Source organism: Artibeus jamaicensis, unplaced genomic scaffold (genome assembly GCF_021234435.1).
Source record: "Artibeus jamaicensis isolate MK-2021 breed Jamaican fruit bat unplaced genomic scaffold, CSHL_Jam_final scaffold_474, whole genome shotgun sequence".
NCBI lineage: Eukaryota > Metazoa > Chordata > Mammalia > Chiroptera > Phyllostomidae > Artibeus > Artibeus jamaicensis.
The window spans coordinates 12,240,403-12,261,579 of NW_026522046.1; positions in this window are offsets into that span (position 1 = coordinate 12,240,403).

Genomic DNA, 21,177 nt, shown 5'->3' on the forward strand with positions numbered 1-21,177 from the left:
AAGGGAGTCTGGACATGGGACTGCATCAGGATGAGTTAGGGTTTTTCCTTCCTTTAAAAAGTTTACATCTTAATAAAAAAGATTTTATTTATTTTTAGAGAGAGGGGAAAGGAGGAAGAGGGGGAAAGAAATATCAGTGTGTGGTTGCCTCTTGCAACCCCTCTACTGGGGTCCTGGCCTGCAACCCAGGCATGTGCCCTTGACTGGGAATTGAACCAGTGACCCTCTGGTTCATAGGCAGGCACTCAGTCCACTGAGTCACACCAGTCAGGACAAAACTTTACACTTTTATAAAGGAGAAAGGATGGAGGCATGAGGCTTTCTAAACTCTAACTTGTTAAAGGTAATGTCATTACCAGTCTGACCACAAGAAATAATCAAAGGAAAAAAGAGAGAAAGAAAAAAAGTTTTAATGTAGAAGTAAGAGATAAAAACTACTGGCAAGTGGCAGATTCTGACACGGGAAATCAAGGAACATATGTTTTAACTTGAGTTATACTATGTGTACGGGACCTTTCCAGAAAAAGGAAATTTGGATCTTATGAAGAAATGGTAGCATTCCATGCTCCACAGACAATCGGTAAAATTATTAGGTCCCCGTTTTTGCAGGCAAGCCTTTTATGAAGTCAGGGAGGGAGAGATGCTTAATGGTCGTTGATGTCTTCTCATTCAGGACATAATATCAGTCCTGTGAAGCTGAGTGTATGCCAACCAGACGTGAGAAATTGGACAGTGCTCTGTTTTCCTGGAGCAGGCAGAGGAAATGCGACCCGGATGTCTCACTAATATATCAAATCCCACCAGCCATTATCTTCTTCTGTTGACTCACATGAGGTTGATTATGTCTATCAGAGAAGACTCATAAGTAATACTGCTGTGGAAGTTTCGTAAGAAATGGAAGACCCTGGGCATACAAAGAGTGTGTTTATTACTTCCATTCTGGGGATGAAACTATAGACAAGTATTAAAACTACCTGCTTACTTATTTTAACACACTCATCAGAGGGGGGGACATTGTGTTTCCACTATTATAACCCCAGTTGTTACTACATGTTGTACAAAGTGCTTTCTTAATAGATGTCTGTTGAACAAATACATGAAAGAGGGAAACGTTGACATTGAATAAATAGCTATGTGGAGATTTGCTGTGATAGGATTTAAATTTTTTCCAGCCATAACTCAAACTCAAGATTGGTGAATTTTTGGCTAGGGTGAGGATCTCAAAGTTATATGATTGACTGACCTCACTGCCATCTATCTCGTTCCCCTTCACCATCATCCAGAGACTTTCTCTCACTTCTCTGTATGTCGGGTCCCAGAAAATTTCAAATCTCATAAAATCTTCCTTCATTGACTTCGTTCTTTTGATGGTGTAGAAACTACAATGGCTTTCTGAGAAAGAATGACTCATAAGTAAGTTAATTTTATTTAGGTTGCACATATCTAAAAACTTAATCTGCTTGCTTTGTTGCTTAGCAGGATATAGAATTTTAGGTTGGAAACCATTTTCATTTAGACTTTTGAAAGTATTTTTTTATTGTATTCTATTCTCCAGTGTTGCTGTTTAGAAGCCCCAAACCATTCTAATTCTTAGTCCTGTTTCTTGATCTTGATTCTTTGAAAGCTTTCTTTAGCTTCCTTGTTTTTTTAAATGTCTGTCTTTTTTAAAAAACAGCTTTATGGAATATAATTGAACTATAATAAACCTCAAAAACAAAACAAAACAAAAAAGTTATCTGGTTGAGACTCACACTAAATATGAAGGAGAGGAAGACAGATGCTCAGCTACACTAGTGTAGGCCATGGTTTTGGAAAATGAGGGTAGTAACAAGGAATGTAGGAGATGCTTAATGATTTGCACAACTATGGTCTCCAACACTTATGTACCTCAGCAGAACATGAGAAATGAATGAAGACATAGTATATTTTAATACAGGGTGAGAAGTTTAAGTACTTTCATAATTATTGAGATTCATTAAGATGTATTTCAAAGTGGAAAGATGGTCATAATATCCCTTTTCATGTGATGAAAATTTAGAGAAGTAGTTGTATGTCAAGAATACATAGACCAGGATAGAAACTCATGAAGATATAGACTTACTGCTAAGGAAAATTAAAAAGGGAATCAGGAACTATACTGTTGGGAGAGTGTTCTTCAAGCTTTTTTGGCCAGATGGAAGAAAAAGATCTTATGCTTTTGATAGAGATTCAAAGGATGAACTTGTGTCAAGAGACAGTCATGATTGAGAGATTTTAGTTATTTAAAAATCTGCTAGAATTTTTAACTGGCTAAGAAACCGAGCACATGCCAGCTCATGAGGTCCTCTGAGAATTTGGCAACAACCTCCTGTAAGATAGGCCATTAGGTGGACAGTTCCTCTAGATCCATCTCTGACATCTAGGAGATATTTGTTGGCAAAGTGAAAAGAGCAGCAGCTTTGGGGAAGTCCTGTGACATCTTAAAATTCATGATAACCATTGAAGGAAAACCTGGCATGGTAGGCCATGTTCTACAGCCTTTAAGAGGGTAGACTTCCACAAAGATCAAAGCAAACAGAAGCGTGATTTAATGGCATGCTATATCAAAGGGAAGATGACAATAGGTGTGGGGACTTTTGAAAAATATTATTCTGAGTCTGAATATTATAAACTCTCCATCTGAGAATACTCCAGCAATTCTGTAGAGAAATTAAAATTGTTGCATAGAGAAATCTTCAGTGAACTCAGATTTTTAAAATATATATATATAAGTGATAGAAAAGGGGGACAAATCAGTGAAAAAATATGTGAGGATGGTCCATGTGTGTAAGAATAATGTCCATGAGTCTCAAGTATACTCAGATTTGCAGACAGTGCCACTGACCAATCAAATCGAATCAGATTTCTTCAGTATATTCAGAGCAAGAGAAAAAATCAAGAAAGGCTGTATAACAACACTTGGGCAAAAGGTGCAGCATTATACTTTACCCAGTAGACTTCTTATACCAACTCAGTCTTCATATTTCAAAAGTGGGACAAACGTTTTCCTTTTTATTTTTCAATTACACTTTATATTTAATATTATTTTGTGTTGGTTTCAGTTGTACAGCCATGGTGCTAACACCTGATTAGACATCATCTACTTTCTAAAGTGTTTGCCCCAGTATTCTAGTACCCACCTGGCATCGCACAGTCATTAAAATATTGACAATATTCTCTATAATATACTTGACACCTCCATGACTAATTTGAATTACAAATCTGTACTTCTCAATCCTTTCACCTTTTTCATCCAATCCCCTAACTCTCTTCTTCACCTCTGGCAACCATCAGTCTGTATCTATGAGTCTCTGTATCTGTGAGCCTGTTTTTATTTTGTTCATTTATTCTGATCTTTAGATTCCACATCTAAGTGAAATCATACAGTATTGGTCTCTCTCTGACTGACCCACTTCAACCAGCACGATACCCTACAGGTCCACCCATGCTGCCACAAATGGTGAGACTTCATTCCCTTCTATGGCTGAGCAACACCCCATTGCATACATGCACCACAGCTTTTTAATCTGATCATTCATTGATGGGCACCTGGGCACCTCCATACTCCAGCCACTGGGAACAACCCTGCAGTGGACATAGGGGTGCAGATATTCTTTTGAATTAATGTTTTAGGTTTCTTTGGATATATACCTAGAACTGGAATCATGGGGTCAGAAGACAGCTCCATTTTCAATCCCCTAAGAACTCCCCACACTGTTCTCCACAGTGGCTGTACCAGTTTGCGTTCCCACCATTAGTGCACAAGGAAGAACTTAGGGATTCTTCACTCAGCAGCCCTTCTTGAGGAATTTACCAGAGAATGAACTTCAACCATGTAATGCAGTAAAAATTAAGGAACTGAAAAATGAAGTAGAACAAAGAAGGAAAGGGAGAAACAAAATAGCTCATGGCTATATAGGCAATAGGCGAGCATAAGAGGATGCTTAAAAATAGTATAAAACAGTAAAAGTTTAAATAGGAAATCAGAGAAGTAGATGTATTTTTAAAAGGAATAATTATAAAGGCAATGACTAGAACAAAAACACACATCTTCCTAGAGATAAATTATAAATAAATAATCAAATAAACAGAACACATAGAGTATATGCCGCATAAAGATACATAGCAAATACAACAAAATGTGCATTATTACAAATCTCATGATAATTGAGAACAAACATATCAGTCATATTAATAAATGTTAATGGTTTAATTCTGTTATTTAAAGAAAATAATTTTGAATTTGTCTCACAAATCAAGACCAAAATACATGCTGGGTACAAGAGACAGCCTGAAAGTGAGTCAGAGAGGCTAAAACATAGAAGAATGGGCTTTACTTCCTGGAAGATGGAACAGAACACTTTTCCCCATTTTCCCCATTTCTCCTACTGCGTACAACTAAAAGTCCTGAACGTTGTGTATAAAAAAACAATAAGAAGTCTCTGAAAACTAGAAAGAAGAAGGCAGACTGGTTAGGGATGCCAGACTGAAGGTGAAAAACGGTGACGACTCCCTGGCTTTTCTCTCTGGCTCATATACCCCAGACTTGGAGCTGAAAAAACCCAGCAACCTAGGAAATCCAAGGGGCACAGACCAAACAAGCAAAAAACCTGCAATCTCTAGTGAAAGGTCCAGGAAAGGGACAGTTTAGGAAGACAGAAATAGATAGGCAATGATGACTTGTCCTCAGTTGACATAGAAGAAAACTGTGGCTCACCCCACCCATGGCAGGAAAGGTAAATGAGAAGCTTAGATTGCCACTCTCTGGTGCTTTCCCACACAGAGCAAAGACTAGAAAAGAAATCAAGAGTAATAAGCCCACACATAATACAGTTTACTGTTAGTGTTCCTTTTTTCAATACTGTTTGTCTGGGGCATTCAAAATTCCAGACCTCTGCCTGTTTATACCTCTGCCCACTTCCTGAAGCTGGCCTTTGAACTAGATCTGGAGGACACAACAGATCCCTCTCATTTAAGGGCTAGTTGGTTTTGGACCCTGCTCTTCAGACCCACAGGGGTGCTTTCCACCAAAGTTACATATAAAATTGTATGAAGTCTTCAACTGGGCTTTAACTTTTTATTTCCCCTCTGTTTTTAAAGTTGCTGAAACAATACCATTGTATACTAGACGACTTGTCGAAAGGGGAAAAACCATGGAAAAGAATGAAAAGCTAATACTCAACACATGTTAAAAACCACTGCCACTAAATTTTTGAGAGTTATGTACTTACCTGAGGGGAAATTTTACCCAAGCTACTGCAAATAATTTAAAATTATATTGCATAATAACATTATCAAAAATTGGGAATTAGAGTAAAATACTTTCTAATCATGTCAGATTTCTCAAAGAGATCCAGACATACTATAATGTCTCTTCAGGAAAGGTTGTATCAAAAGATGTTTTTAAAGTTCTCAGAAAAACATCAAGGTCATATTTTACATCTGATAAAATAAGGTATTTCTTGAATATGAAACACAATGCTATATATTTTATCATCTGCTTCATTATGAGATGACTTTGGCATAATACCTTTATAAAAAGAAAAACCCATTGCTTTATGATTTCTTGTATATGACACAAAAGGCACAGGAAACAAAAGGAAAAATAGACAAATTGGATGTTTTTAAATTAAAAAATTTTGTTTGTCAAAAGGCAAATTAACAGAGTAAAAAAGGTAACCCACAGAATGGGAAAAAATAAAATATTTGCAAATGGTATATCCGATAAGAAATTAATATCCAGAATATGTGGAGAATATGTAGAAGCACAATAATAATTTTTAAAAACCTGATTCAAAAATGGGCAAAGGACTTAAATAGACATTTCTCCATAGAAGACATACAAATAGTAAGTATATGAAAAGATGGTCAACATCCCTAATCACTCAGGAAATACAAATCAAAACTATAGTGAGATATCCTCATACACATCAGGATGGCTACTATTAAAAAAAGCAGAAAATAACAAGTGTTGGTGAGGAGGTGAAGAAAATGGAAGCTTATGTTTGTTGTTCAAATGCAAAATGACTAAAATATTATAGCCACTGTGGAAAACAGCATAGCAGCTCCTTACAAAATAAAAAAGTAAAACCATGACATGATATAGCAACCATACTCAGGATACACACTTGGAAGAATGGTAAGTAGAGTCTCAAAGAGATAGTTGTATACCCATATTCATAGCAGCATGTTTTACAACAGCTAAAACATGGAAGAAACTCCAGTCCATGGGTGGACAAAGGGATTAACAAAACATGGCACATGCACACAATGGAACACCGCTCAGCCTGCAAAAGGAAGGAAATTCTGACATATACTACAACACAAGTGAACCTCAAGGATACCTCACCAAGTGAAATAAAACAGTCATAAAAAAGAAACAAGTATTATGATTCCACCTACATGAAGGAGCAAACATCTGAATGGGAAATGCAAACTCAGCATAAATAAGATGAGAGAGCATTAGCAGTTCAAATGAACCCAAATCTTATCAAGCAAATGAATGACACCTTAAGATACTCAGTAAATTCAAACAAATCAACAGAATTGCTATTCGGTATTGCAGAGAGATTTTGAAAATTGGACAAGAGGTGGGAGAAAAAGTCAGGCAATTATTCTAAAAATTTGAAAATATAAAGTAATTTTTATAAGCACAATACATAATTCTGTTAATATTTAGCCATAAGTATTATTCATTTATTGCAACCCTTCTCCCTTTTTGCTGATAATTTTAATTTAATTCTGGATATCATGTACTTTTATCTTGAAATATATTGGTATTCATTTAGAAAAATAAAAATATTATTTTATGCATAACCAAAGGTGGCTTATCTAACAAAGATCTGTGATCTACCAGAAGTAGGAAATGATGCTGGGGACATAGGAGGGGTTGATTCAAGATCACACTAAGCTGGTTTTATTTCCTTCTTAGATGGGATTTCTGAACTCGTTGAGGCCATGCAGTCAAGATGCTACAACATATCTGCACTTCATAAAAAAATTGACAAAGTCTCTCTGATTGGTGGACAAGATGGAGACATACAGATTGAATTCCAATATCCAACTGAAATTGTGGATTTCTCTTCAACTGAAGGAAAGTTTCTGTTCTTAACTTTGTTGTTTTTCATATTTTTGCCAATGACTTTGAAAAAGAGATAGAAGGTTTATTCTTCTGGGTTGCGGATAATAGAATCTATTGCCAGAAAAACCTTTATTATCTGGAGGATAGATTAAATTCAAAATGCTAAAATTTCCTGGGTCCAAATAAGTGGTCCTTTATTAGTTTCCAAATTTCTACTCTAAGAGAGAGCAGGTTACAGTTGGCAGTAGATACACAACGGACTGATGGTCTGATGAGGCTTTCAAAGAAAAAGAAATGTGATTCAGAGTTGTAGGAATACGCAGATATCTTGAAAGAGAATAGTTATAGCCTTGTTCCTTCTCTGCCCCAATGGGTCATTTTAAGAAGATTTAGAGTCTCCAAGAAATATAAAAGAGAATAACTGATGCAGTTAAGCCAAGTCAGATAAACAGTCTGTTGAAAGAAATGAGAATTAATGTAGTCTAAAAGAGAGAGCTTGGATGATGTGATAACCATCTTCTGCTATTTGAAAGGTTGTCATGAGAATATATTATTAGACTTTTTTTTTTTTTTTTGCGAGGGCTTCAGAGTTAGCATTTGAACCAATGATAGAACTTGCAGGGAAACAATTTGACTCAAGACACAAAGTTTTCTAATGGTCAGAGCTATCGAAAATGGAATGTGTGATTTATTTTAAAGTCATTGGAAATGTTCCAGAATAGAGGTACCATTTCTCGGGATGTTATACCAGGCATCCAAGCTTTGGATGATTGGGTAACACTTAAAATCTTTTTCATGTCTGAATTTTTAGCATTCTATGAAGCTGTCTTTAGCTTGCTTGACTTCAGAGGCCAATTTTTCTAGTAATCTAATGCAGGATAATTATGTTTCAACCCTAAAGGGATGGTACAACTTAACAGGGATCTTGCCTCGTTTCCTTTCTCCTTAACCTTTTGCCTGATTCACATTTAAGTGGCCTCTGGCTGTTACTCTGTCTTACTGGAAAGTTCCTTCCTCTTTTATGCTCAAGCTCCTTTTATGACACAGGTGTTCAAATCGCCTATTGTTTTCCAATTTCTAATTCTGGTCTGAAAGACAGGCCCCTTAACATTTGATTGTCAAGAGTTTGGTGACAGACCCTGAATAAGACCTAAAGAATATTCTAATTATTCCTCTCCTAGGTTATTACATTTGACCAGCTATAAAACTTCCCATGAAAACTTGTAATCTTTTTATGTTTATAAGTTAACAGCATAGCCATAATTTAACTCTAGATATCATAACCTGCACAATTACACTAAAATCCTTTTCTACAAATGAATTTATTTTAAAATCCATTTGGCTCGTGAGAGGGTTTGAGGTAATGGTGGCAAACCCAAGTAGAGGTGAGCAAGGATATGGGAGACAGAATCAGAGACAAAGATTCGGAAGAGTTTACGTAATGGATAGGTCGCTTAAAGAATGCAGAGAGAATAATGGAAATTTCAGCTCTGAGGTAGGTGTTAGTTCTGGTATTCCTCCAAGTGTGCTCTGTTAGGCAGGAGACTTAATTTTTTTTAACACTCATTTCAGACATTAGACTAAGAAGAGAATAAAGAAAAATAGTGTTCCTAGTCTTTTGTGTCACGGCCTGTGCTAGGTACTTTATATTAACTCACTCAGTTCTCACAGCAACCCTTGGAGGCAGATGGTAAAGGATTCTAAGGAAACACTTCCGGAAGTTAAATTCTTGCCCCACTCCACGCAGCCAGTAACTGTGGGTGGTGATCCACACTGGAACGTTTGCCTCTCCTACCCCACCACAGTGCCTTCTCTGCTGCTGGGATGAGGGTGGGATCTCAAGACATAGCATGTAGCAACGGGGCAATGACAGCATAACTGTCTTTACATTATTTTAAGCTACAAATGGTTATTTGCTTTTAATGGACAATTTACAAGATTAAAATAGTAGATTCTTATCTTTCTTGAGTTCAAAGGAGACAGTTCATTTTAAGAAGCTACTAAGCAGACTCAAATTTGTTAGCTATCAAATACATCAAGCAGGTAGCTCAAAGCATTCTGTAAACTGTAAAATAGCATGGGTTGTTTTTTTTAAAAATATATAATTCTATAGCTGCCCCTGGAACCACTGTGGCAAATTTGCTTGACCTCAAGTGTTTCAGGTGACAAGATTAAATCAATATGGGAAAAGGTTTCTCGACCTCCAGATACCTTGAGTTCAATGACATCTGCTTGAGAGGAATGCAACTCTGGGCTCAGGGCCCTGGAAGCCTCTGGCAGCTGGTGGCTTGTTGGAGGAAGGCTGTGATAATGCACTCCCCATCAGTTGCTTTATCTCCTGATTACACTGCTTTTTAGAAGCTATTCCTAAGGGTAAATCTCTTCAATTGATTTTGCTGTCAGGAGGCAGTTCCAGTTCACCCGGGAAAGGCAGATTAGTACCTTACTGGTTAAGTGCTTGAGCAATTTGCCCTCCATGTTAAATTATGGGCTTTATCAGCTCAGAGCTGCTTAATTTCCAGAGCAGGGTGAAAATGATACCATTTGGACCAACCGTTGATCTTCACATTTCAGTCACTGGAAAGTTTGGCAGTTGAAACTTCTCTGTGACTTTAGGAAAATCCTCCAAGTGCTGGGACTGATTTTTCAGCATCGATGGCAGTCTCTGTCTCCCTTGATAAACTGTGTCGCCATATTACTCTGAGTTGCTGTAGAGTCTGACTCCTCTCACTCTTCGAATAAGGATAAGAATTACTGGCAATGGTCATATTATTCTTAGTGTTGGTACCCAGTTTGTATGGTTATGTCATGTGGCATGCAAATAAAGCAAAAACAATAATATTACAGAAAACAATGGCAGGGAAAAAAACACAGTCCAGCTCAATGTCGAAATGTCGGAATAAATCACAGTGCTATTCCCCAAATTCTGCTATGTCTATAAGAGGAGAGGTGATATGTCATTCCCTCCATGGTCTTTGTTATCTCCAGGCAACTCTCACCGAAACACCTAGAAACAAAACTCCCATTCTTCTACTCATAAAGTTTTTCAACCTCCTTGAAGTCTCCCAACAACTTCAGTGACCTGAGTAAGTGGACTTCTTTTTTGTGAATCAACTTTTAGAAAGAATGAAAACATATTTTTAAAAAATATTTTCTTTTCTTTGTTTAAAATTTATCTTTAGAGGGGAGGGAGAGAGGGAAAGAAACATCAATGTTTGGTTGCCTTTCATGCGTCCCCTGCTGGTAACTGGCCTGCAGGGAACCAGCCTGCAATCCAGGCATGAGCCTGGACTGGGAATTGAACTGTGATCCTCTGGTTCACAGACCTGTGCTCAATCCACTGAGCTATACCAGCCAGGGCGGAAAATATTTTTTTTAATGGGGAAATATTCCATCTTTTTTTAAAAGATTTTATTTATTTATTTTTAGGGAGAGGGGAAGGGAGGGAGGGAGAAGGAAAGGCAGAGAAACATCAATATGTGGTTGCCTCTCACACATCCCCTGCTGGGAACCTGGCCTGAAACCCAAGCATGTACCCTGACTGGGAATCCAACTGGCAGCCCTTTGGTTTGCAGACCGGCCTACAACTCACTGAGCCACACCAACTGGGGCAAAAGAATGGGAAATACTTCTAGTGAATCATTTCAACTGGATTTTGCAAGAGGTTTGGTGATAGTCTCCCATAGTGTTCCTCTTACTTCTAAGCATTTAAAAAAAATAGATGAGCATTATGTTCACAAAATAAACCCTCACAATTTCTCTGAGCAACTAATACATTTCACTCCCTGAATTGTTCCTGATTGCCTTGGCTTCTGACCCTTTCATCCTTCTTTATATGGATCTCTACTTTCCCAGAGCCTCTCATATTTCCTCTGCCTCCCCACAGCTGTCAGTTGAACAGCTGGGAGTGGATTTGCCTGCCTACAGGTTGGAAACAAATGAGATGTGCCATGTACATGGACATAAGTACAGGGTATTCATTTATTTCATTGTTGAGGAGTCAGGAAAGACTTCCTGGTAGAAGCGTGACCCAGAGGATGGACACAGCCATTATCCAGGTAGAGAAAAAGAGCAGAGACAAAGATTCTAAAATGAGAGAGACACGTAAACGAGGGGCTGCAGGTGGTTTCAGATGGCTGCAGTGCTAAGTAAGGAGGGGAAAGGCACAGGGGAGGTTGGAGAAGGAGGCAGAGCCAGGCTGTGAAGCACTTATCCAGTTTCTGTTCACTTTCCAAGGAATTTTATTTACTCTGAAGGAAGCAAGGACATAATATCCTGGTCCTTTAGGAAATGTGTAGTTCCTATTAGCAATGATTCCTCTCCACATTTCAAATAGGTACTGCTTTTTGCCCCTGAAATAAATAGAGAGGAAGATTTAAAAAGGCTTCTTACTGTTTTTCATTGTGGGAATCCTGAGCACATTTAGCTTCAAATGTACATCTTACCAAGAATCATGTAGGGATTAGCTTTGAACGTCACACTCCTTATATTTGTAGAACATCCTACTTTGCCCGTCACTGGGTCATTTCAAAACGCAAAACATAATTACGTCCTCCTCCTCATCTAAAACCAATTAGTGGCATTTCATTACCATGATCTACTGGGTCCTTATAACCTGCTTCTGACACTTCATCTTCATATGCTTATTTTTCTTCTCAGGCTCAGAGTTCAAGTCTCACTTTCCTTCAGGCCCTTGTCCTTGCTGCCATCTCTATGGCATCTCTATTTGCACCTGATAACCCCTCTTTTTCTAGTATTGTCTCATTTCCTTCTCACTTTCACTTCTTCAGATCTCAGCCTCATCATCACCTCAGGGAGATCTCTCCCCACCTTTCTCTCTGACCCGGTGGGTTTCCCTCAGTTGTGCTTATTTTAGTCATTATTGATAGTTCTGCTTCCTAGGAGTTAGTCCAGGCCTTACGAGCTGCTGAACAGGTCCAGGACTCTATTTCTCCCTTTGGTATGTGTTTCTGGAAATTTCTTGGCAAACAGAACAACTGACCACAAATGTGTTTTCCTCACTGCTTCCTGGAATGGGTTTTTACACTCTTTTGTTTTGATATGCTTTGTTCTCTCCAATTTTATGCAATGACTCTCAGGTCTATCCCAACATCTTCAACCACTTCTCATTCTTCAATGTAGGATCGTCCTCCTTCTCTGTCTCTTCATGTAGGTGTTCCTCAGGGCCCTGCCATTATTCTCATTCTTTCCTTCCCATTTAACTTTCCCTAGGTTATCATGCCTACCCTTATGACCTCTACTGACACTGAGGCACTAGTGAGTCTCAAACCTTTAATCAACATCTCTCTAGAACCTGCCTCTCAGTTGAGCCCAGTTTCATTGTCCTAACAAACAAATGAACATTTCCCCTTGATGTGTGGAAGACACCTTGTAATCTGTACATCTGATGTTGACCTCCACACTTCTTTCATGAGCACTGTCCCTTCTCTGCTATTCCGTGGCGGTGGACTCTGGCCAGCAGAGTCTGCCCGCTGTGACTGAAGATGAGAATGAATGCACAGGCCACAGCAATCCTGTGGAAAAAAGGGGAACAGCACGGCTACTCTCTCAAGCAGAGAGTGTCTATGGTGCCTCGGCCACTCCCTCAAGAGGGGGGCGCCACGACCCTTGCCTAGACAGGCTTTTATAGTTTTCCTGGGGTCTTACATCAAAGAAGGATTTATTATCTATTACATAGAATATTATTGTCTACATTTTAGGTACAATCAAGGAAATGAAAATAACATGCAGAGGGGAATGGCGATGAGCTGATTAGCTCTGTCCTTGGGAGAACTCCTACAGGCTTTGGAAATTACCTTGGAGATAGACAATACACATTTGTTGTTTTAGACCAGGGTGATGGATTTTTAGCAAGAGCAAGCCATAACAGTCTGTATGCATTTTCTAGGCCTGATTCCCATGGGAAAACTCAGTTTGAAGGTCTGGCTCCTGCCCACCACCTCAATTCTGTAGGTTTTCCATACAGAGCTGAGTTACATTTGCCAGACCAAAACAAACCGGTTGACTAGCTAGATAGCTTTGAATCAGTTCTGATTCTTCCCACTTTCTAATTGCTCCCACCTTTATCTCCATACTAATCGGGTCAGCAAGGGTGGTGAGGTTCACCTCTTAAATGTTTCTAGAATTTGGCTTTTCTATTCTTCCCTTTCCCTAAGAGGACACCTCCCTAGTTTTTCTCCTTTAATCCTTATCTCCAGTTCATCCACAATATTGTCACCAGAGTTAGCATTCCAAAGAAAATAGAAACTTGATCATTGAACAACTCTGGCCAAAAACTGGCTGCTTATTATACATTCTCTATAGGATATTGTTTAAGTTTTTGGCATGATATTCAACATCAGGCTATTTCTTGTCACTTTTCCCATTAGTTGTGTACTGTATTTTGCCATGTATAATGTGCACTTTTTTGCCCAAATTTTTGAGGGAAAAATAAGGGTGTTTTTGCATTACGTGTAATGCAAATGTATAATGCATTACACATGGGTAGTACTAATTCCGTATCTACATGAATGTTATTAATTCTTTTCTTTATGCTTAATGCATTAAAAGTGTAACTCCTTAAAGATTCTTTTATAATACAAAAATTATAAAATTCCTCTATAATACAAAAAAAGTATCTAAATATAAATAAATTAAAATTCAATTAAAAGTTAAAATGAAAGATTTTTTCCTGAAAGTTTGGGCTAGAAACATGGATGTACATTATACAGAGGAATGCGTTATACGTGGCAAAACATGGTGTGCTGGTCATATTCACCACACTCATTACCCCATTCTCTACACGTGGGCTGCCCTGGGTTGTTGTGTTGCTTGTGTTGATTAATTTACCATCAGTAGAGGAGTCTCTGACTGGGTCAATTTTTAAATCTTTGAATGTCAGCTTCCTTGTGAAATTTCCCTGGAACTCTCTAGCAAGAATTAGCAGCTGTCTCCTCCTTGGTGTTGCCACAGTATTTTCTGCATAATTTTGTAGCATCATATATATATATATATTTATATATAATTTTTGTTATTTTTACTTATGGGTATACTTTCCTTACTAGATGGAAACATTTTGAAAACAAGGACAGTATTTTAGTATCATCTTCATCTGTACATCTCCAGAGTTTAGTACAATGCTTGGGTCTAGGCTACTTGGTAAGGGTTTGAAAACTTTTTGTTAAATTTAGCAAATAGTACTGTGCATTGGATCAGCATTTTTCTATTTGTAACATGGACAGAAATTGTTGAAAAAATGGTAAATATCAAGAAACAGACAATGAGTATTTTTTAATGTTGAGGAAACTGCTAAAATATTAAAAGGCAAAAATATGGTTGGTATATATTTGACTTACTGTATGTTGCAGGCATCAATAATCTCCCTTTTAGGGAAGATAAGCACAAGTTCACACAGGTTAGATACAGAAATCAAGTCCTCTGTTTAGGTTGGCCACAGGTAAGAGAGATGTGGCAGAACTATGAAGGCAGTATTTTCAGGCTGAAGCAGAGAAAAGGCACCATGGCAATTAAGACAGGTGCATTAAGAGACATACTAGTTTTAGAGAAGATAAATTAACCCACAATAAAGTCAATAAGGGAGTCATTGTAGAGGTTACTCTGCAGTTGGGAAAAATGCTTTTACTTACATCAATTCACAGTAGTTTCTTTTGAATGGTGAAATTACTATTCAATGATAAATGCATTTTTGAGGGGTAAACTCAGTATGTGCTTGGTTCATTGGCAGTCCGATGAGAGATTTGACTGCACTCCATGTCAAAGGTTAGGCATAAAAGCATTCCATTCTGAAGTAAAAATCTCTTTCAATCAAACAGATTGGAAATAATTACATTGTAGGACCAAGTCACAGTTTTCCAGCTTTAGAAGAGGCAGAATTGTAAATGAAATTGAGGTTAGAATAGGAGTTTAAAATGATGATATACATGGAATGTTACAGTTGAAAAGACTTTACATGCATCTCATTTACTCAGAGAAAGCGAGGGCTCTGAAAAGTCAAGTGATTTGTCTCAAGTCCAATGAGTCCATGGACAAGTCTTGGCCTAACCCCAGCAAACTGACTCCCTGTGCAATTCTCCTTCCATCACCACAGACCTAGGTCCCCTCTAAGAATGAAGCTGCACTTGTAAAATTTTTCTATATTGGCCCAGTGGCTTTGATTTTTAGCTACTTTGAAAGTTTTCTGATAGTTTTGATCCAGTTATTATTCTTGGGTTGAAGAGCACTTATCTAAATAGCTATACTTCTTAATATTCAAACACACTTATAAGATAATAAGTCAAAGCACATTTTTTTATCCAGAAAACTCAGGAAAGCACATTTTTTTTTATCCAGAAAACTTATAGGAATATACCTCATCAGTTTAAGAAACACTTCATAGCATGTAAGTTCTTGATTTTCTGAAAGTACCTAGTGTAACATGGTTCTTGCAATCTGCCAGAACAAAGCAGTTCTTAGTTCAACCAGATGAATTTAGCATAGGTTTGTACTTCGTTCTTACCAAAATCATGTTTAATGTGGAAGAGTTAGGTCAGGTCCACCTCTCCTGTAGCAGTCTCTAGGAGCTTTGCTTGATCAAGTACTGCTTTCTTGAGTATTAATTAGCATGATCCCTTAAAACTTTACTCTGAGTGAAAGCAGGTGGAAACTGGGAAGATGAGGACAAGGGAGGTGAGGGGGTAGTCAATAACTGGAAATCAGCCCTCATAACCTCGGCATTTCTAGCTGAGTATTTGCAGAGTTTTGGATTGATGACAAAGATTTCCACACATTTCAGCCATTTCATTTTTGCAGCATCCCTCAGTATTATCGTTGCAAATGTGACTAAATAACGAAAGCTGAGGCTCAGAGGTGCTTGGTAATTTCCTCCCTTTGACCCACACAACTCAGAGCGGGGGCCTGGCCAGGGTCTGAAGGCTCCTAGCCCAGAGTTCTCTCCTGTCTCCCAGTTGCCACATGTTCGCTGTGAGAACCCTGCAGGGGTAATTCCACTTCAGCCTCTCATGGTATTCCTCTGCAGAATTTTATTGCACACTTGAGCACTGGGATCGAAAAGTCAGTAACTTAGTTTTTCAGGGGAGCTGTCACACACTTTTGTTGGGATGTTCCCATGATTCTGATCATCTTTCAGTAGGAGTGCTTCAAAATGTTTGTGAGAATGAAGTCATAGCCTTTACCAAAGCAGTGTCAGATCTTTCCAGCTAGAATCCAGGTTTCTCAAGAGCATGGGTTAAATTGTTTTGGTTTTTTAAAATCTGTCTCATTTTTATGACAGTTACCAGCATAATATTCTACTAGAAGAGACAGCGCTCTTTCAGTGTTAATTCTTCAGTGATACTAACTCCCAAACTATCATTTAGCTCCAAGTCATTATAATTCTATGGGTCTACAAATGGAAAAGAAATGTATAATTTTATACATACTTGTTACTCCATTTCAGAAACTTCATTGTATTTATCTGTAAAAATACTATAGATGCCATTACTCTTCCAAAATTCCCAAATTTTTCTATACTAAATTCAATCTTTGTGTTATGAGTAAATGAACTGCAAAAGTTGTGAGCATACAAATGACAGGTGTGTGTGTGTGAATATGATTTGCATGTGTGCATGTCTCCAAATTCAATATATGAACCTCTCACTGCAGCACATCAGGATGGGTCACTATCAGTGATGCTGAGCTTGGTCACTTGGTTAAGGCAGTGACCTCCAGAACTCTACCTTGGTGGGTACACATTGAGTCTTGGTAACAAGTAAGTAACCTGTAGGTGATATTTTGAGGCCATGTGAATATCCAAATAATTTTATCTCCCCATCTGTGGATACAATGAGCCTATGCTGTTCTCCATGATTTACTTTCTATTAACTCCACTCTATGCAACACCCTCAACAACTTTACTATGTTGGGGGTCCCCAAACCACTTTCAGCTTTGGCGATTCACTAGGACTCACATAACTTAGAGATGCTATTTACTCACGGTTGCACTTTATTACAGAGAAACAACACAGATGAAAATCAGCAAATGGAAAAGACACATAGGGCAGGGTCTTGGAGAAGCCAGGCTCAAGCTTCCAGTTGTTCTCTCCCAGGGAGTCACATAAACAGCCCTTAATCCTCCCAGCAATGGTGCGACATATATGATGCATTAAGCACCAGGGAAGCTCGCCTGAGCCTTAGTGTTTAGGCTTTTTATTGGGTGTCAGTCAAGTAGGCATGGAGCATGTATTCAGTTTCTACCTGGCCCCCTCACCCCTGGGGGTCAAATTGATATAGCATGACCTAAGGGTCCTGGAGAACAAAAACAGGCATTCACCATAAATCTCTTTATTGCATAAACTATCAGGTGTGGTCCAAGATCTCAGGTTTGTCAAGCCAGTCTCATAGGGAAAAATATTCCCAGGGCTTAGGGGTTACTTTCCAGGAACCAGTGAAGGGCCAGTTCTTTCTTTTGAATGTGCAGGCTTTAAGCATTCCAAGCTTGCTGAATTAACCCCTTAGGACACATTTATACCTTTATTCTTTTTTGGATTAACAGTTGCTTAAGAAACAGTTTCCTTTCTCACCTCTTGGGCCCTCCCTGTCCTCTTGTACTTATGAGTCCTAAAATGTTACTAAATTATAGCTAAAAAGTTGTGTATAATATTAGTGTACATATACTTAGAAAAGGGATGCCATAATTTTCTGAAAAAAAAAGTTAGATGTAAGAATTCATCAGTTCTGTTACTGATACTCAACAGGAGGTTGTTGAACTTCCTGTTAAAGAAGCTCAACAACACTTCTAAGTTTTCTTTATCTAATGAAACTCACTTGTCCCCTAAAGAACCAGCATTCACAGTAAATTAAATGTTTCTTATTTAATTTCTTTCTATTTGGTATAAGCACTAGTTTCATAATGAGATGGGTTTTTTATTTATTTTTCTAAATGGCAATTTTGTGGTGTTTCTGCTCCAGTGAAACTTACATACTGCTTTCTTAGACAACTTAGGAGCTGAGTCACCCCTCCGAGTGCTGCTGATGTTCTATACCAACACTGTCAAGGTCACAATTACTCTACTGCAAATTAATTTAGGAATATAATTTGCATGTAATTTTAAGACTGCTGTATTTAATTGGCATCTGAGGCAAAGTTTCTTTTGTCCAATTTGTGGATATTTTTGCATAGCTCTGTAAACAAATTTTTTTAAAGCAAGGCTTAATTCTTAATCCACTGTTAATTTTCAGAGTGCTAGTGGATTATGTCACTCAGTGATTGTTTTCTGTTTACCTCTAAAATATTTCACAGATTTCAAAGATACATTAGCAGTCAGAGTTTTAATATACACATAACAAAATCTACTGTGGCTTAAGCAGAGGAGCATTTACTCAGAGAAATAAATAAAGAACTTAAGGGCTCATGGAGAGCTCTGAAGAAGCCCACTCTGGCTGCACTCCTGGTGGAGCCACGGTGGAGGACCAGCCTGCAGATGCAGCGGCCACCTCTGCCTGCTGCTCACGCAGCTACCGCAGTTACTGACGCCAGAGCTCATCCACTCTGCCAGCCTCGGTGCCAGGAAAACAGGTGTCCTGTGCCTTGCTTTGCTTGCTTTATGTAAATCCATTTGAGGTCATGCAAGTCTGAAGTGAGTACTTTTCTGTCCAAGTGACTCAGTTCTGAATCAAGGTCTTACACAAGAATATCTGATTGGTGGCAGCCGAATAACATGAAGAGTGCTGGCTGCAAGAGGGCTGTGGAAACACAGTTTTCCTGCTTATCTGATTTGGCACGCTAGAATAGGGAGGGAGTGGGAACAGGGGCTGAATCAGCAAACCCACCATTTATCATAGGAAGGAGGGACATGAGGGGTGGCCAATGCACTGATTTCTCTTAGTTCTCTCATTTATCAAATCGGATGCAATGTCGAAAGGATTACCTATAGCCAGGAGAACACTTGAAACCTAATAGCGAATGCTCTCTTTTTCTTCTATGAGGTAGGTAGGTCTGGAGCAGAGAGCAATTGCGAAAGTATATACGGCTCCTGCTTTCAATGTCACTTCCACTGTTGTGGGATTTCCTATTGTCTCTGAATAATACCCAGGTGTGCCTGGGGCCAGCACTGATACAAGTTGCTTTAGAAGTGGCCAGTGGGGGCATAGATGACAGAGTTTCTCAGATAAATACACTGAAGGCTACAGAGTGAGGTTTAAAAAAATTATCTGAGGAGGATGCAATGATTTATCCTATCCCACAGGCCTTTGAAATTCTTAAGAATTCCCTGTCACAACTTTGCATATTTCCATCATCCTTTAAATAGCAATTGGTATTATTTGAATAGTTTTCCAATTTTCATCCTTGTATCTCTGTAGGTGAAGCCCTGGTGATGCGCTGCCTCATTTATGGCTCACGAACTGTTGAACTATGCCCTTCCTCAAGTGTGTGAAAGCATTAGAAAGCCATTTCCTTTGTTTCTAATCGTGTTTAAGTCCTGATCCCTTGAGGAAAGGCCTCACTGTGCCTTATTTGTTGTCTTCAATATTAAAGAGTTTTGGCAACTTATTTAAATTCCCTTGTTACCAATTTCTACTTGGTAGCAGCTGAAATGCCCTGGAAGTAAGTTGGTCACTTGGGACAGTTCAGAGAAATGAGTATAATTTCTGTACTACCAAGAGACCAATAGTCAATATATGTATTAAACATTATAATGTATTCGGTAAAATATCCAGGAAATTTTTGGAATGGAAATTTCTTGGATTCCATTTCTGGGTCTAAAAGTTCTGCATAACTAAAAATACAAATCACCATGCCGGTTTTGGCAGATTTATCTCCAGCCATTGTTTGTATAAGAAACACGTATCCAACTGAGTTTCACAAATAGACTTGAAGTAATTTAGTTTAGAGCACAACATTCCATTTAACCAAGAGAGCTGCTGCGAGGGGAAGATGTTCCCTGGGATCCAAGTGTTCTCCTGCTGACATTTACGCTCTCGTAGCTGTGAGCCCAGTAATGCCTTTCCAGCCCAGCTGCAGACATTAGTAATGACTTTCCAAATGAGCTTGATTATTCAAGTAGAATTATGTGTTCAACTATAATTCCTTTCCCTGTGTAATCTTTAGGAAAAAAAATGTGGCACTTGAATGAGTAGAGAGGGATGCTATTTGAAAAAAAATATAGCAGAAGAACTGAGAGTATGTCATGTATAGTAGAATCATCCAGAACCTTATTCAAGGTTTTGTTCTTCAATAATATTTTTCATGTATTTCCCTGGAAATGACATGGTTAAAAGGCACGCACACACACTGCATCTTCCACAGCTCAGGTTATGTGGTAATCCTCGGCAGTTTTTCTTAAAAAAAAAGGGTCATTTTTGAGATATGGGTCATTTCAAAATTTTCTCAGCACTTATTGAACTTATCACCAAGATGATGAGGTAAATAAAACTTTTCTTGTCACCAAAGATGGTCTATATCCTCCTGGTTTAGACTTACTTTTTGGAGTGTCCCCCATGTAGGTGGCTGATATGTACCTAGGTAATTTGGCCTTCGCTTTTCTTTTGTATTCTATGTGGGTAGCAAAAGAATTCTCAGAGTATGAGCCCAGAGATGCACTAAAATTAATTTTCAGTTATTCATAAATGATTATATGTTTCAATTTAGCAATTTGGCTCATTACCCCCGCTCCCAACACAATGTTTAAGCTGAAGAAGAAGGTGATATGTCATGCTTATTAGTGAGGTAAGTATAACAGGTATATAAACTTTTGTGCATTCTAGACAACATTTAATAAAACTTGGGAACATTGAAGGATTGCCTTAGCTTACATCACAATTCATCATAAAGCTCCAGTCATTGCAAGACATGGTATCAGCAGAGATGTAGATGACTAGGCCAACAGAAGAGAACCGCAAATGTGGAAACACACCCGTGCAAATAGAGACATCTATAAAGCAGACACCTGTGTGAGTTTGCTAACCTGTGGGGGAAAGATGGAATATTCAAAAACGATGTAGGATAGTTATCTCTGTGGAAAAATCAACTTGCACACCTATCTCATACTGTAACACGCATATGCCAGGTGGACTTACGTAGG